The 14,517-nt window shown below is 36.2% G+C and overlaps 1 protein-coding gene and 1 pseudogene across 5 annotated transcripts in view; one reads left to right on the forward strand and one right to left on the reverse strand.

Moving 5' to 3' along the window:
* The window catches only part of NAALADL2 (N-acetylated alpha-linked acidic dipeptidase like 2), a 1,363,661-nt gene that overhangs the window by 624,570 nt on the left and 724,574 nt on the right, over window positions 1-14,517 (reverse strand). The gene's annotated exons all lie outside the window — the stretch shown is intronic.
* Window positions 11,841-12,926, forward strand: LOC131824855 (heterogeneous nuclear ribonucleoprotein A1-like; annotated as a pseudogene).

The following is a 14,517-nucleotide window of genomic DNA, read 5'->3' on the forward strand; positions in this document are numbered from 1 at the left end:
GCAATAAAGAAAAAAATAATAAAAAGGAATAAAAACTCAGAATTAAAAAAAAAAAAACTTACAGAATGAGAATATCACATTGAAACAAAAGAAATAAAATTTTTCAGCCACGTTTTTAGAGTCTTACAAAATCATTAGGCATGATGCTATCATCAATAGCAATATTGCTTATATATGCCAAGAGATTATATGTATATCATCTTATTTGTTTCCTAGAATCTTCCTCTCAGCTACACAGCCATGCACTTGGACTACTCCACATAAGAACAAACAAACAAACAAAAACCCCTAACATGTACAGGTGCTAGATTATCTGGCCATGGTGACAGCTAGTAAGTAGCAGAACCAGAATTCAAACCCAGCTGTTCTCAAACTCCAGAAATAATTCTCTCTCTCATATGTCAATTTCCAAAACAAAGGAAAATGTAGGTATAAATATTTCAAAAGCAATAAGTAAATCAGTAGCAAAATCACTTATGAGCTTGTGTTTGAATAAAGCATTTGGAGAAAGCATATCCCTCTCATTTACAAAATAACAAATTTCTATATTTAGGATTGTCTAAAAATAGTGGTTAGTAGCTGATCTAATTCAATAGTGCAAATCAGGCAAAATGGCAACTCAACTCTTCATTGAGGTTTAATGGAATTGGTTTTGGTGATAATAAATTCAAGTAGAATTAATCTGGATGATCTATATTTTTTAAAAATCCATAAGGCTACAAAAAATCTGAATGTGCTCTTTCCCTAACAATTTCAGTTTTTCACGAAATACCAAAATGCTAAATTCTATGTTAGAACAATAATAGGGGGTGCCTGGGTGGCTCAGTCAGTTGAGTAGCTGAATCTTGGTTTTGGCTCAGGTCATGATCTTGGGGTCCTAAGGTAGAGCCTCATCAGGGTCTAACCTCAGCCAGTAGTCTGATTAAGATTTTTCTCACCCTCCCTCTGCCCCTCCCCTGCTCACAAGCATGTGTGATCTCTTCTCTCTCGAAAATAAAGAAAATATTTAAAAACAAACAAAAAGTGTGCCTAGAGGCCTCAGTCAGTTAAGCATCTGCATTTGGCTCAGGTCATGATCCCAGGGTCCTAGGATGTATCCCCTCATCAGACTCCCTGCTCAGTGGGGAACCTGCTTTTCCCTCTGCCTCCCACTCGCCCTGTTTGTGCTTCTTCTCTCAAATGAAGAAATAAAATCTTAAACAAAGACCATAAAATCTCAGCTCACAAATGTTTATAGCAAAACACCAAAGACTTTTCATGGACCTGGTGTGCATAGCACATATTACTAATTATTTAATAAGCAAAAAATATGTATAAACTCATGCTGGAGAGAAGAGAAATAATGGACCTGAATATATTTTCTAAATATCTATTTTTTAAAATTTTGTAATAAGTTTAGCCATTCAAATAAAACAAAAAATATCTTCTCCCTCTCTCTCACACTGCCCTTCACCCCACTCATGATCACTTCTTATCTCTCTCAAATAAGTAAATACAATCTTTAAAAAAAAAAAAAAAGTCCTGTCTGAGAAGTTGCTATTTTGCTGTTTTTTAATTAAAACTTTAAAGAGGAGTAGTGGAGGGTAGGGGTGAAGCAATAGAGGGTATAGTTCAAGGTTCAAAAAAGCAGAGTCAAAGACTCTAAAGTGGAAATGCAGGATTCATGGGTGTGCAACTTGTGTAATTGTACCTGACCCCATGATAAGAGTCCACTCTCGGTTTAATGCTGTTGCATTTTTCAATTCTTAATAAGTTTTGAATAAGGGCCTTTTGGTTTTTCACTGGGCCTTGCAATTATATAAATGGACCTGAATGTTGCCCATTCTTAAGAAACTTAAGTGAGAATGATGATTGAAGAGGATGTGAATCAATCAGGTAAAGTAGAAAAGAAAGGGCCAAGTCATGTAGTGCTTTGAAAGTCACAAAAAAGTTTGGATTTTGTTTCAAATGTAGCAAGGAGTTGTTCAAGATGGTGTTCAGCAGGTGAGTGACATGGTATTATTTGCATTTAAAGCATTCATTCTAACTGCAGAATGAAAAGGGTTCACCATCTGTAATGTAAATAAAGTTTTATTAAAACACACATGTACACATTCTTTTATGCACTGTCTATGACTAGTTTCATGTCATGATGGCATAGTTGCAACAGAGACTGTATAGCTAAATATTAACAAAAATATTTATGATTTGTTCTTTTAGAGGAAAACTTCACTGACCCCTATATTAGAAGAGTTCAAAACAGAAGCAGGAAAATCTGTTGGAAACTTTAGCACTAAAAGAGTTTAGGTGTTCCTAGTCAAGAAGTGGAAAAACATTTGATAAAAGGCAGCAGACTCAAGACATATTTAGTTGGTTTAATGAAAGGATGAAGTGGTTAGACTGGATGTGAGCTGGGGTTGAGCAGCTGGTCAGTAGATGATCCCATTCAAATAGGTAAGACTGGGTAAGTATTATGGGATTTGGAAGAGGAAATTAAGAATTCTATTTCATACATGCAAGTTTGAGACACTGTACGAGAGGTCAGAAAGAATTGTATTCATGACAATAGAAACCCTCAGTCCTAAAGAAAACAAGGACAGATGTAAGTAATTGGTGTCATCATCAGAGAGATGCAACCACAGAAATGGATAGCATCTAGAAAGAGAAGAGAAGGCTGAAAGTAATGGAAAACAAAAGGAAGTATGATGTCTTGGAAGTTAATAAGAACAGAGTTTCTTAATAAGGAAAGAGGTACCAAGAGTTTTAAATGCTGAGAATGGGTAAGATGAAGACCCAAAGATATTCACTGGATTTTCTAATAGGAAGACACTTTGTGATTTTCTATGACTGTTCTACCACTGGGATAGAAGCAGAACACAGAGTGGAGAGGGTGAAGAACAATGGGAAGGAATGGAGGCTGAATGGGAAGGCAAATTCTTGGAAAAATGTGGATAGCAGGAAAGTAGGACCAGACATGAAAGCAAAGGGAGATGTAAACCAAGCTGTCTGTGTGTTTCTGTGTTTGCAGGACAGGTTTATGTGCAACTGAATGCAGAATGGAAGGGGATCAACATTAAACAAGTTGTGTTAGAATAGTGTGATGTTCTAAGCCACAGCTTTCCTGAAGGCAGTGGTTGTTAAAAATCCCAGTACATGACAATCTGAGTGTGTATCTAAAATAGGTAATTTACAAAGAAACAAACAAACAAAAACTTCAAGAGTAACAAAAGGGAAAACAGTCCATTAGATGTTGAAGATGGTGATATTAAAAGAGCCAGACAATAGTAACAGAAAATGTGAGGCTGGTACCAATGTCCACACATTGTTGCATGAAGAACAAATGGAACAATATTGGCAAATAGCCATGAAAAGAAAGAGGGTGGCTTAATCAAAGTGAAGGGGATTGGGAGGCAAGGAAGACACTAGGCACACCTCTTAAATCTGAGATGCCTGTCTGTGTGAGAAGAGCATTCCCCAGAGAGAGTGACGCAGGAAAGGTAAGTCAGCGAGGGGAGTGCATCCCACACCAGGGGCTGTGTAGGATCTTATAACACGAGCACTTCCACATGGAAGGGTTATACCACACACTGTTATCACATCCCTTTTCATTTGCATAAATCTTTGTGTTAGAAAGTGTTTTCAAGCAATGATCGTTGCTTCTCCCTACTTCCCAATGAGGTCCATGAATGGGAGGCATTGTTATATCTCTGTTTTACGGACAAGGTAATCTTGGGATTCCAAGACATTAAGCAATTGTCAAAACTCTAATAGCTGATTAGTGGTGAAGGTAGGGAGGGTATCCTGAATCTTTGCATTGAATGTGGGAGAAGAAAGAAGAAAAGATTATGGATAACACTGAAGTACAAAATCTGAGTGACTGGGAATTTACATTTTTTAGCAACAGAATTAGAGATGTCAGGAGATAAAATTTTAGCTTAGGAAAGAAAATGATGGAATGAACTTGAAGCATGTTTGCTTTGAGCTGGTGGTCAAATTATAGAGTTCATTACTTTCAAAAAACACTTTTTGGAGAGAGCACTCTAAACCATTTCTTACAAATTTTACACAAATATATTGTTTTATGGATTAACATCATTATGTATATTTCCCAGATTTAGGATTTGTTACACCTTTGCAATTTCACAAACTCTTAATTATAACTACATTAAAATTCAAATTTTAGAATATGAATATATTTAAGTGTGTTCTGCTATGCTATTCATTTATTGTTTATTCATTGATTTACCCATTGACTATATAAGCATTTCTCAATAATTTATTTTGGACTATATACTCTTTGAGGCACAGGAGATTCAAAGATTAATCTGACAAACTTGCTATTAAAGAACTCATGGTCTAGTGAGCAAGAATGATATTAAAATATTGTACAATTTACAACTGTAAAAGTTGTACAATTGTAATATTGTACAACTGATCATTTTTTATTGTACGTTCGAAGCATGGACAGAGATTAGCTGCTTGGGAAATACCTCATAGAAGAAGAAAGATGTTAACTGAGTAAGAAAAGATTAAGACCCAAATTAAGACTCCATGAACAAAACTCTCATTTCTATCCTCATTTCTTCCCTCATATGTATAAGGCGGCCTAGCCTGGAGTGGTATGCCATAAATACTTGCTGAATGTAGATGTGGCAAGGGGGTATGGCAGAAAATAATTTAATTGGAGGTGTAGTGTAATAGTAGTACATTCAAAGAGATAATATCCATTTACCTTTGTCTATAATTTATCTATTCCTAATGGTCTCTCTCTCTCTCTCTCTCATGACTTTATTTTTTAAAGTAATCTTTGCACCTAACATAGGGCTTGACCTCACAACACTGAGATCAGAAGTTGCATGCTTTTCCAACTGAATCTGCCAGGCATCTCTCCTTTGTTACTCTCAATTGGAGTTCAGGGAGTTAGTTATATAGGAACAGATATGCAGACTTGGGAAACATATTAGACAATGCTCACTGTGGTTCTCAAAGTCTTATCTGAGGGATGTCCCCAAACTGTGAGCTCCATGGATACCATAGAAATACAGCTTGGTGTGGCTTTTTTTTTTTTAATCGCATCTACACATTTTATTATTTTACAATATAGTCTCACTTCCTCATCATTTCTATACCTTCTTCCGGTTAGTAATTTGTTACTCAGAGTAAATAAATTTTATTGAATCTTAATGTTTATTTTATATAAACCAGTTTTCAATGCATACTTGTTTATTTATTATGAGCCTTTTTTTCTACCCCTCAAAACACTTTCAAATTTCCATAAATAGAAAAACCAACATTTTTTTAGAAAAATTAATTACTGCAATCCAGTTTCCCAGTTTCTCTATTTTGTTATTATCATTATTTGAGAAGAGGAAGAGACTGCTGAAACGAGAAGCACATTTGTTATAAAGATGTACACCCTATATGATTGCCTACAAAGTTTACATATCACAAATCATGTCTGTTAAAATTATACACACATATTATATTTTTTCATGTTTTATATATATATTTTTTTTTAACATGCTACTGGTTCTTTTTCTTCTTGAGTAGCTATATTATCTAAGTTTTCTTTAATGCACACACATTTATTTTGTTAGTTAAAGAACAGTAAAAGGCTATTTTAAAAGTAATGTCTTAGAAATGGACTAAATATTTGTTCTTAAAGTTTGGATTTATTTTATCTTTTATTTTATTTTTTATTTTTTAAAAGATTTTATTTATTTATTTGACAAAGAGAGAGATCACAAGCAGTCAGAGAGGCAGGCAGGGGCGGGGGGGGGAGCGGGCTCACTGCTGAGCAGAGAGCCCGGTGTGGGGCTCGGTCCCAAGATCCTGAGATCATGACCTGAGCCAAAGGCAGTGGCTTAACCCACAGAGCAACCCAGGTGCCCCAGTTGTTTGGATTTGAAAAGAACATGCCACTTTACATGGTAAGATATGCAATCACTTTTTTAACTTCCCTTATAAAGTATGTGAAACTGCATGGTATTTGCTTTATGGACTTCAATAAAACTAGAGACGTCTGGCACAATGCCAAGAAAAGAACCTGTTTCACATTCAAATTTCTGCATCATTGAGAGTGGAATCTTGTGCACTCTCCTGGAGAACAAACACAGTCTTTGCTCTTTCCTGTGTATGATCATGAATCATTGAATTTCCTTCCCCAGTGAGGGAGCAGCTGCCCCTCTGGTTCACAAACCAGACCTCACAAACCTCTGGTTATACAAACCAAAACGTGCAGTGAAGCACAGAAAAAGAACTATGTAACTCTACCACATGAGCCCAGATAGATGGATTAATAAATAAATCAATTTACAAGGTAATAGGAAGTGAAAAAATACTGGTGTTACAGACTCATGGGTCTCTTTATACTAGTCAAGTATGGATAGTTGTTATGGTAATAAGCAAATGGAGAAATGCAACGTCATGCCTCTGCCCTATTCTCTCCTTACATGGCTAGCATATTATGATGTGCACTCAGCTCTATTCCTGGTTCTCCTCTATCCTCACACTTATTTTTGTTTTGCTATTCCAATTTCATTTAATGTTAAGTTTCTGTATTTGGCTCTCCTTGTAAGCTACCTCAAAATATTAATATTTCTACCCCCTCTCCATTTAAAAGAGAATGTCACACCAAAAGAAACCTCTGGGAGGGGAGAAATCAGCAGCTACCTTTGCCAACAACTAATTCCTTAACTATTCACCTTAGTGCCTTAGAATTAGGTGCCATTCATTATTTGAAAACACAGTAGATGTTTTCCAGCAAATTTATATAATCTATAGGTAGCAAGAGCACACACAGTCATATTGAACTTTTCCTCTGCATCATGGAAAAACTTTCAAAATAGAAAAATCGCCAAATCTTTTCAGTCATTCAAATCTACTTTGCTATATCCTCTAGTTGTAATATCAGTTTCATTTCATACACAGCTTAAGCTTAAGCAGAACACAAAGATTTGCTTGCCTCTTTGAACTAAGTACAGAATAGTTCACTTCAGATATTTTCCAGAAATGATATACATTGTCATGATCAAATCACAGAGATAATTTGTAATAGATTTCCTTTTCAAGCCCCGAGAAAAGAAAATATAATTTCATCTAGGCTTTCTTCATATGCAAACATCATTTGCATGCTTGAAGAGTAAAGTCTTATATATTTATGTTCAGAAAATATTCTAAAAAAGTAACATTTTTCATTTAAAATATTTAAATTTTATAAAGATATCTCAGCTTGTCTAAAGAGAAGATAACAAAGAATCAACATACAAATTAATATGAAAAAAATTTTTCAAGACACATTTTCTTATACCCTTGACTTGACAAAGCTTCCTTTGAAAATCAAATCAAATCAAGCTATTGGAGTATCCGGAATATTAACTTTCCCCTTGAGCGCTGGTTCCTGGCAAGAATCACTTAGAGAGTTTGCAAACAGTATAAGGATGTCGTGCAACTTTTGGCTCATGTTATATACTCAAGAGGCATAAATAATTTCTATTAGTTATGTATGAGAAAGAGATGCAATCAATCAAAGCTGAAGAAAAAAGAAACCTCTGGTATTCCTTCATAAACTGCCCATTAAATATCAAGATGTGATTTCAGTCTGCAGTTTGCATTCTTCTGGATATCTGCGCAGACACCGCAACTCAGTGCAGTGTAAATTTTCAATATACTGGGTGAGAGGAGGGGGCACAAAACATTTTGAATAAACAAAATGTGTTCTCTCATAGGAAAAAGGTCAGGGCATTTAATTTAGGGGGACAGGCGACATGGTGCTAATCCCTGATTGAGATGCAGAGAAAAAAAGAAATTGAATAGCCTTTTTCCCAAAGCCCAGTTTATAGTTTACACAAAATCTGTTTGAACATAGGACCTCACAATTAATATTTAAATTAAATAATCATAGATAATATTAGCCTTTTTGTGGTTGGTATAATTGAAGTTCTGTGCTTCCATGTGCATCTTTTTGGGTAAAATTCCTGTACATATTTGACTCTTAATTTAAAAGTGACAAAGATTCTCTACTTGATCAGACTCCACCAACGCACCTCTAAACTCTTTTTCAACTGGACTTTACTTTTGAGCGTTCTCATCCTTTTCTGCATTGTCTAATTTGAGCAAGAATCCTGTGAGGTCAATTTAACCAGAATCCCCCATCCTCAATATCTCATCACTCTCAAGAACCAATCAGGTTGTTCATGTCCTATCATCTGCCAGGTAATATCTGATCACCTTGGCCTACCTTCACAAAGAATCCTGGTAGGTCAATTTGAACAGAATCTCCCATAACTACTGATGTGTCCTCTTGACAACATTCCAACTGACCAACACTGCCTCTCCACCCTTGGCTCTAAATTCTTATTTTTTCTTGCTATATTTGGAGTTGAAGCCAATCTCTCTCCCTACTTCAAAACCCTACTGCACTGGCTGCGTTATCTATTGGGATAGTCCCACTAAATAGAGTCCAAAATTACCATTCTTTGACAAGTGTCATGGATCAGTTTTTCGTCAACACAAGTAGCCCACCAAAATAGCAATTCTAAATGTGTTTTAACTATAATCATTTTCCCAAAAATGCAAAGATGAATTTATTGGTAGGGAGCTAATCCTTAAAATTAAATGTTAAGTTTATGGATAACTTCTAATAAAGTATAGGGAAAAATAATATCCAAATTGGCATGAATTTTTCTGAAAACTTTTTCTTCTCCTGGAAAGGTAAAAGTTTTAACCTTGAAGCCCTTATAGATTATTCACAATCCAAACTCTTTCTCTTGATATAAATATTTTAAATTATTACTTCTTTTAGATAATAAACCATTAAACGCTGCTTATACTTTTATAAGCAAAGAGAATATGCATATATGCATAACTTACAAGCCTTTTTAAAGAATGCTATAATATTTAGATTCTTGTAAAATAAATTTAAACAAACGAGAAATTTAAAACTGGTGGCTAATGTTAGTACCCAACACAAAACAATCAAATCTACCACGTTAGTAGTGACCTTCATGACAATGAATAATCATATAGTTTAAAAAAAAAAAATCTACATCCCCATTATTTCTGAAATCTCCAGAAACCAGTTAGGTGCTACTACTAATTCAAGACTTCATATGTAGTCCCATGTAGTCAAGACCAAAGAATTTCCTTTATGTCATAGTTTTGAATTACCTATAAATATTGTCCTGGATGCATTGCATGAGTTGGATCCTACAAAGGATGGAGGTATCAGAGAGATTTCAAATATTTCCACTTCTTGTCAAAAATCTTATCAAGTCTAGAATCAAAAATGTGTATTGTAATCTGTGTGTAGGAGTGTGTATGGGTATGTGTGTGTGTGTGTGTTAAACAAAACTCTTGAACCTTTCATTCCTAAACTTGGCTACAATTCTAAAGCAATTTCATCTCCTGTTGTGGCATCTTTACAGGCCTAGACACAAACAGTAACAAATCAGCTACTTTTTGCTGCAGATGGACTTCTGTAACCAAGGTTAACTTGTTCCTTGCTGTTACTCTCTCAATATCAATAAACTCAAAACTACTTTTAACTAAGATTTCCTTTTATATTTGTTGTGAGAATCTTACTGATACAAATAGTTGATATTTTTTATTACACTTGTAGCGAATTACGTAATTGAAAATAAAATTGAGAATTCATTAAAATTTTATTGTTATCTATCTTTATGCTTTTGTAGTCATCCAAGTTGAACCCTTAAATTAATATATTTTTATCTCTCAATTTGATTTCTGAAACATGAACTACTGTTTTAAAAATGTTCACATATGAAATAACTCACATGTTCATTGTGATTGATTAACATATATTTCAAAACCAGAATATTGCTGATAGCAAAATTCCAATACTTCTTTTTTAAAGATTTTGTTTATTTATTTGAGAGAGCAAAAGTGAAAGAGATGACAGAGGGAGAGAGAGAAGCAGACTCGCTGCTGAGTAGGGAGCCCAATGCGGGGCTAGATACCAGGACCCTGAGATCATGACCTGAGCCAAATGCAGACTCTTAACCAACCCAGCCACCCAGGTACCCCAATTCTAATACATTTTTAAAAATCTGTTTTGAATAAGCATATGATAGTTTTTAGGGTAATATTATTAGAAGATGGCTATTTACTACGAAATTGCAATTATTTCAAACATATCTAACTTTATCCATATTTTCTGGCCGTTTCAGGAATTTTTTTTTTTTTCATTTATGAGATAGTATCAGTTTATTGATTGTAAATTTTTTTTTAATTTTTTATTTTTTATAAACATATATTTTTATCCCCAGGGGTACAGGTCTGTGAATTACCAGGTTTACACACTTCACAGCACTCACCAAAGCACATACCCTCCCCAATGTCCGTAATCCCACCCCGTTCTCCCAAACCCCCTCCCCCCAGCAACCCTCAGTTTGTTTTGTGAGATTAAGAGTCACTTATGGTTTGTCTCCCTCCCAATCCCATCTTGTTTCATTGATTCTTCTCCTACCCACTTAAGCCCCCATGTTGCATCACCACTTCCTCATATCAGGGAGATCATATGATAGTTGTTTTTCTCTGCTTGACTTATTTCGCTAAGCATGATACGCTCTAGTTCCATCCATGTTGTCGCAAATGGCAAGATTTCATTTCTTTTGATGGCTGCATAGTATTCCATTGTATATATATACCACATCTTCTTGATCCATTCATCTGTTGATGGACATCTAGGTTCTTTCCATAGTTTGGCTATTGTGGACATTGCTGCTATAAACATTCGGGTGCATGTGTCCCTTTGGATCACTACATTTGTATCTTTAGGGTAAATACCCAATAGTGCAATTGCTGGGTCATAGGGCAGTTCTATTTTCAACATTTTGAGGAACCTCCATGCTGTTTTCCAGAGTGGCTGCACCAGCGTTTCAGGAATTTTATTTTTCCTGATTAGAAACTCCCTTTGTTCCTTTTTCTTGGCAGAACATACCTCACTGCCTAATTTATTACTATAAACAGAATTCCAAAGAGAAATGTTGTTTAAGATAATATAATATATATATTTTTTACTTTAAACATTTAGGTACATTTCAATTGCACTTATGAATTCCAGACACTGATCAGAATTTTCTATTTACAATGATGGCTGAATGTAATACTAAAAATAATAGGAATACTGTATTATTCCATACATACCTAGTACTACTAGCAACATGGTTAGCCTCATTTTTTTTTAGTAAAAAAAATTAAGTAATACAAATTCTATATCCCCTTTTTCAGCTACCATAAAGAACCCAAGATAACAAGTGTCGCAATTCATGATCTGAGTAATACAAAACCAAACCTATAAAAATGTAACCATAACATTTCATGTATGTCCAAGATTTGACTACTGAACAGATATAAATAATGAAATAGTAAAACTCATTTGTTAATTGAATAATGCATACTTTTCATGAACTTTACAGTAATATTATTTGAATTAACTTCAGTGTTTACACTGATCTAGTACCGTCTTCCAGTACTATGTTCATGATTGTACTAATTGTCCACACATAAGGCACCTTGAACCTTAAAATCAAGTCCAGTAGTTCCAAAGCCCAGCTGCAGAATAGATTCAATTATAGATCAAGTTAAATGCTGATGCTGAGTCTCCACACAAGCCAATTAAATCAGAATCTCTGGTGATGGGCTCCCACATCATTATTTTCAGTTTCCTAGGTGATACTAATGGATTAAGAACTCATGATGTTAATGGGTTGAGAACTGGTGATGCAGTCTCAAATATTCTTTTTATAGATGGGAAAACAGGCCTAAAGAAATGTAAACAGCTTTCTGCCCGTGGACGCCGCCAAGTAAGCATTGTTAAAGTCTCCCCTCCCACCGTCCTCATGTCTAAGTCAAAGTCTCCCAAAGAGCCTGAACAGCTGCGGAAGCTCTTCATCGGAGGTCTGAGCTTTGAAACAACTGATGAGAGCCTTTTTGAGCAATGGGGAACACTTACGGACTGTGTGGTAATGAGAGATCCGAACACCAAGCGCTCCAGAGGCTTTGGGTTTGTCACATATGCCACTGTGGAGGAGGTGGATGCAGCCATGAATGCAAGGCCACACAAGGTGGATGGAAGAGTTGTGGAACCAAAGAGGGCTGTCTCAAGAGAAGATTCTCAAAGACCTGGTGCCCACTTAACTGTGAAAAAGATTTTTGTTGGTGGCATTAAAGAAGACACTGAAGAGCATCATCTAAGAGATTATTTCAAACAGTATGGGAAAATCGAAGTGATTGAGATCATGACTGACTGAGGCAGTGGCAAAAAGAGGGGTTTTGCTTTTGTAACATTTGATGACCATGATTCTGTAGACAAGATTGTCATTCAAAAATACCATACTGTGAATGGCCACAACTGTGAAGTAAGGAAAGCGCTCTCTAAGCAAGAGATGGCTAGTGCTTCATCCAGCCAAAGAGGTCGAGGTGGTTCTGGAAACTTTGGTGGTGGTCGTGGAGGTGGTTTTGGTGGGAATGACAACTTTGGTCGTGGAGGAAACTTCAGTGGTCGAGGTGGCTTTGGTGGCAGTCGGGGTGGTGGTGGATATGGTGACAGTGGGGATGGCTATAATGGATTTGGTAATGATGGAAGCAACTCTGGAGGTGGCGGAAGCTATAATGATTTTGGCAATTACAACAATCAATCCTCAAATTTTGGACCCATGAAAGGAGGCAATTTTGGAGGCAGAAGCTCTGGCCCTTATGGTGGTGGAGGCCAATACTTCGCCAAACCACGAAACCAAGGTGGCTATGGTGGTTCCAGCAGCAGCAGCAGCTATGGCAGTGGCAGAAGGTTTTAATTACTGCCAGGAAACAAAGCTTAGCAGGAGAGGAGAGCCAGAGAAGTGACAGGGAAGCTACAGGTTACAACAGATTTGTGAACTCAGCCAAGCACAGTGGTGGCAGGGCCTAGATGCTATAAAGAAGACATGTTTTAGACAATACTCATGTGTATGGGCAAAAAAACTCGAGGATTGTATTTGTGACTAATTGTATAATAGGTTATTTTAGTTTCTGTTCTGTGGAAAGTGTAAAGCATTCCAACAAAGGGTTTTAATGTAGATTTTTTTTTTTTGCACCCATGCTGTTGATTGCTAAATGTAATAGTCTGATCATGATGCTAAATAAATGTGTCTTTAAAAAAAAAAAAAGAAAGAAAGAAAGAAAAAAGAAATGTAAACTTCTCTGAAATCAAAATTACTAAGAGACAATGCCAGGAAGCTTAACCAGGGTCTTCTGATTCAGAGCATGGTGTTAAACATAGAACCAGCTTTTAATTTTTCTCACTGCTCTACTGGTGACTTACTGCTCGCTCTCTCTCTCTCTCTCTCTCTCTTTGCTTTGATAAAGCTAAATATATCATCTCTAGTTCTATTTCACTTATTTCTCTTCTGATATTTTCTTCTGAAAATAAAACAACTGTCCTAAGATTTTGGAATAAACTTGGTATATTAGAGTTCTGCAGACAAACAGAAGCTATAGGGTTTGTGTGTGTATGTGAGACAGAGAGAGAGAGAGAGAGAGAGAGAGAGAGAGATGGAGAGAAAGAGAGGGAGAGAATGAGAGGTAAGATACACTGTAAGGAATTGGTTCACGCAATTCTATGGACTGAGAAGTCCCAAGGCCTGAAGTTGGCAAGGCAAAGACCCAGGAGATTCAATACACAGTTTTAATCTGAGAACCAGGAAAAGCTGATGCTACAAATTCCATCTAAAGCCAGCAGGCTTAAGAACCAAGAGGAACTGATGTTTTAGTCTTAGTCTGAAGGTAAGAAAAGACCACTCAAAAGAGCTCAAGTTGCCAGACCGGAGGAGTTCCTCCTTGCTCAGCCTTTTTATTCTGTCCAGGTTTTCAACTGATCAGATGATGCTCAGACACATTTGAGGAGGGCAATCTTCTTTCCTCAGTCTATTGATTCAAATGTGAAGCCCACTCAGAAAAGCCATCACAGACACACCCAGAACAATGTTTGGTCAAATGTCTGGGTACCCCCTTGGCCCAGTTATGCTGACATAAAATCAACCATCACACCTGAACCCAGAAATTCTAACCCCCAATTCACAGACAGGTCCAACACACCATAAACCTCACCAACACACTGTGTCATCAAGCTCTGAGCTCCTAGTAATTGCCCTGCCTCTTGATCTACCAATTCAGAATCGGGTAATATTTATCCTGCGTAGAATATAATAAACCACAATAAAGGGTCATTTGAGTTTGTATTCTTGCTTCTTTGACACAGACCCGGGATTGACTTCCCTTTTCATCAGATGAGGCCACAAAATCAGTAACCCTACTGACATGTGCTTAATGCACTGGGTTATGAAATATTAAAGATGATGATTCAGCTCAAGGTTAAACGTGCCTTGCATATAATAGGCATACAACAAACATCTGATTACTGAAGAAATAAATGATGCAACCTGCATTCTGGTTTCATATCTAAAGAACAGTCCAAAACTAAGCAACTTAGGTAAAGGAAGACTATTTTCTTCCACAAAGTACTTTAAGCAAACAAACAAA

Source organism: Mustela lutreola, chromosome 2, assembly GCF_030435805.1.
Source record: "Mustela lutreola isolate mMusLut2 chromosome 2, mMusLut2.pri, whole genome shotgun sequence".
Classification (NCBI taxonomy): domain Eukaryota; kingdom Metazoa; phylum Chordata; class Mammalia; order Carnivora; family Mustelidae; genus Mustela; species Mustela lutreola.